Source organism: Lathyrus oleraceus, chromosome 7, assembly GCF_024323335.1.
Source record: "Lathyrus oleraceus cultivar Zhongwan6 chromosome 7, CAAS_Psat_ZW6_1.0, whole genome shotgun sequence".
NCBI lineage: Eukaryota > Viridiplantae > Streptophyta > Magnoliopsida > Fabales > Fabaceae > Lathyrus > Lathyrus oleraceus.
This window is the reverse complement of record NC_066585.1, coordinates 30,611,735-30,616,317: the sequence shown is the minus strand read 5'-3', so window position 1 is coordinate 30,616,317 and position 4,583 is coordinate 30,611,735.

Sequence of the window (4,583 nt, the reverse complement as noted above, 5' to 3'; positions counted from 1 at the left end):
TACCGTCAGGCTTGTTGACGGAATTCACTTGTCTGTATTTCTTTCCTATTCTGGAGGATTGTATTTGATTTTATCTGGTTGATGTATGACTATGGCACTGATTGTGCACTTTTGGCTATGTGATGGTTGTTTTCATTCAGTGAGCGATCTTCAAGCTTTATTTGCTTTACCGTATGCACTTACACAAGCACACACATGGTTGGGGGTATTCATGCTGTATCACTTATCTCCGATCTGCACGATGAAATCAAACACTGCAAATCAAGATATTAATGCCGGCTTATAATTTGTCTCAATGATGCCAGGATCAAGAGATAAAGTGTCCTTCATGTGGATAGACACTGCATTCATGCATAATCATAATAACTTGTGTTTTATTTTGCAGGTGACTATTACTAACGTGCGTGCTTGTGACAGGAATCATTGCTCGTGCTCGCCGAATAGTACCTTTGCACTCAACTCGCCCTCACAGATATCATACCCGAAGAAACACTCCCAGACTCATGGAGCTTCCAAATGCTGATATTCTCGAGCTAAAGGACAAAATGAGCGAACTGATCAACATAATGCAAGGCTTTGCAGTTGGTCAGAAAGCTCTGGCTGACAAGGTTGAAAAGCTCGAGCGGGCTTCTGCAGCGAATAGTGGAGTTAACCTGGATGGAGTCTCCAACCAGGGTATTGGGGGCAGTAAGAGAGCTACTGTTGGTATGGTGAACAATCCTGCTGGGCCGAGTCAGAATCAGAGAGACAATCTGGTGCCTCCGTTCTACGGGTTTGATGAAGACCAGGAGGAAGACAGGGAGGCAGACCAGTTCTCGATGCAGAACGAACCGTTTGTGCCTTACAATGCTCCACCCCAGAACCGGGAGATTCAGCTGCTGGCTAAAAAAATAAAAGTGCTTGAGAGCTATGCCACTCCTGGGGTGGTGAATATGTCCAACATGGGGCTGGTAGAGGGGATTGTGATCCCGCAAAAGTTCAAAGCACCGGCGTTTGACAAATATAACGGTAGTTCCTGCCCAGAGACGCACTTGCAAGCATTTGTTCGCAAGATCTCTGCATACACGGCAGACCAGAAACTGTGGATGTACTTCTTCCAGGACAGCCTGTCCGGAGGCTCCCTGGAGTGGTATACTAAATTGAAATCCTCTGACATCAAAAGCTGGCAGGATCTGGGAGATGCCTTCTTTAAACAGTATCAGTTCAATGCTGATATGGCCCCGAGTCGTACCCAGCTGCAGGGTATGTCTCAGAAGCACAATGAGGGGTTTAAGGAGTATGCCCAAAGATGGAGGGAATTGGCTGCACGAGTTCAACCTCCGCTGGTGGACCGGGAGATGTCTGATTTGTTCATGGGGACTTTGCAGGGGCCGTTCGCTGAAAGGATGGTGGGGTGTCCGGTGACCAATTTCTCCGACATTGTGGTGGCAGGAGAGCGAATAGAGAGTTGGTTAAAGCTGGGCAAGATTCAGGGTGGTGCATCTGCGTCTTCTTCGGGATCGAAGAAACCGTTTGGTAATAACGGTCAGAGGAAGAAGGAAGGAGACACAAGTGCAGTATACACGCAACGAGGACCCGGTAGGGACCGTTACTTTCAGCACAATGCTGCGGTAACAATTCCTGCTGAGTCTCAGTCGGCACAACCGCAACAACAGCAGCAGCAACAGAGACAACCCTTTCAACAGAGGCCACAGAGGGCTGGATACCAAGTCAGGGGCAGAGCAAGTGATCGACAATTTGATAGGCCTCCCGTGACATATTCATTCCTGTTGAAGAAGCTTCTGGACCTTGGGCTGGTACAATTAAGAACTCTGGCACCTTTGAGACCTGATCAGAGGCCGGCCAGTTATAATGAAAACGCAAAGTGTGAATTCCACTCGGGTGCTCCCTGTAGCGGTGTATTCGTCGCTATATGATCTATCGATTAAATCATAAGCTATGAGATACAATGAAATTTCGAGTCGCCACCGCACTTTTATTTATCCAAAGGATTGGCTAAAAAGCGAACAAAAGCCTAAGAAGTTTTACACGTAGAAAACTAATAAAAAGATCAGAGATTCTGGGTAAGGGGTAAATTACGCAATGGGAAGGTGTTAGGCACCCACTACGTCCTAGGTACTCCTAGGGAGCCCTTTTCACACTTGTTATGCTAAATTGTTATTTGTTATGACATATGTATTGTGCAAACATGATTGGGATGATGAGAAAAGAATGTACAAGTTAGTTATTTTTGTGTTATTGGGTTATTGGGTTCGAACGGATGAACCCGTTGCCTACGTACCTTCCATCAAAGGTAAGGATCAGAACGCCGTAGTTCGGCTAAAAGATTTCCAAAAGTGGGTGGATTCAATTTTAAACAATAGCACTGAGGCTTTTCATTATCAATGGGAGAACACTCGACCAAGAACAACATCCACCATGCGAGGATAGCTTCGACGTACTAGAGGGGTTAGCCCTGTTTTCAGTACGGAAGTCTTACTGTCAACTCACTAAGGATAGGCAAGTTTTACATCAACCACAATGATAATTGAAGCCTATGGCTAATGCATGAAAAGATTAATGGACAAAGCCAAAACAAGTGAATGAGTGAAGTTAATTGATTGTGATTATGAAAATGAAGTCAAAGTATGATTAAGATTGATTCAAATAAGTATTATGAAATGAAGTTTGAAAAAAAGTCAAGGACTTGAGTCCAGGTTTTTAATTTGAAAACATGAAGATGTTTGCACAACACTTATGTCAAATTTGAAAACTAATGTGTGAAAAGGTTTAGGACATAATGAATGATGAATGGATGAGGATGGAAAGTAAAACTTCTTAGAAGGTTCACTTCTTGAAATCATATAGCAGATGATTCAAGTGTGTCCTTTGGAATAGCAATGGATAATGACAAACAAGCAAAGCAAGCAAAAGCGGATATCGGATGCCAATCAATGGTCTTATACCAATCTCCTAAAACAAAATGGGATATCAGAAGCCACTCTATGGACTTACACTAATCTCCACAGGCAAAGAAATAAAAAGCAGATACCGGATACCAATAGATGGATTTACACCAGTCTCCTAAAACAGAATAGGATATCAGAAGCCACTCAATGGACTTACACCAATCTCCTCAAAAGGAAAACAAAGATGAGAAATGGAAGTCAACTGCCAATCTATCTGGACTTAGGTTAACTCCACACATATGATCATAGGAATACCAATGCCACATTACAGGGACTTACAATGGATCCTCACATACAAGAACAGAAGCAACACATGATCACAGGAATGCAAATGCCAACTTGCTGGGACTTACAGTTGCAACCTCACATAAACAGAGAAAGCAAAACATGGATGTCAGATGCCAATCTGTCTGGACTTACTCTAACATACACAGTATGGTCCTAGGAATACAAATGCCAACTTGCAGGGACTTACAGTTGTATCCTCACATACAAACAGACAAAACAACATGTGATCATAGGAGAGCAAATGCCAACTTGCAGGGACTTACAGTTGCTTCCTCACATACAAACAGATAAAACAGAAGATATGAGTGACCAATGAGGTCTTACACTCTACCCTTCCATATCATAGGAGCAATGGCCAGAAGAGATGGACTTACAATTGTCCTCAATGGGGAAACAACAATGATAGCATCACAAAAGCAAATGAGATGAACATGCACTAATGGCAATTGATGATGATGATAAATGCATAGCATACAGGCAAACAAGTGCATATGAAGCAATCAATCAAACAATGGATATCAAACAGCACACTCTATAGCCAAACAATGGGGGGCTCACACAAGAGGGTTTGACTTTGAAAGTCCACTGTAATAGGTGAAGGTCGCTCTTAACCTTGCCATTGAGAGGCTAAGGTGAAGCAGATGAAAAGGAGATGAGGGGTGTGCCTCATTGCTTCTATCTCAGGTCTGAGAGAGCATCAGATAATAGAAAGTGGGGGAGTTCAGAAAGATGGAACTCTTTCCCCATTATTGACTCGATTAGATCTTGGGTTTTTATCTCAATGCTTCAACCATGTAATGGGAGCAAAGAGAGGACACACTGAATAGTGGGGGATAGATTACTTATCCCTACCTTCCACCAATTGCCTTACTTGAAGGACTTTTCCTGCTTGGGACAAAATTAAACACACACAGGCATTGCCTCTTAAGGAGGACTTCAGACAGTTTGCCCGGTCAAATAACAGACCGGGTCTCCAGACTACATGAAGAAGAAGGTTTATACCTCAAAGCAAATGCTAAAAAGCAAAGCAAGCAACTAAAGCAACTAAAGTGTACCTGAAAAGGTCAAACAGATTAGTAAACAAATCAACAGTTCAAACCAAAAGAAATGAATAAACAACAGTCAACCATAAACAGAGGGACCAATTGTGTAAGGCACAAAGACTCAAGTATGTGAGTCACACCTACAAAACAAAGGTTAGCACAATATATAATTCAACTCAAACAAATTTGAATGATCTTTGAGGCATTGGGGCTTAACCTGAAACAATAGCTCAATTGTAAGCTCAAAAGACCACTAGGACTAGCCTAGGGTCAAAGGTGAAAGAAAAAAGTCAAACAGCAAAGG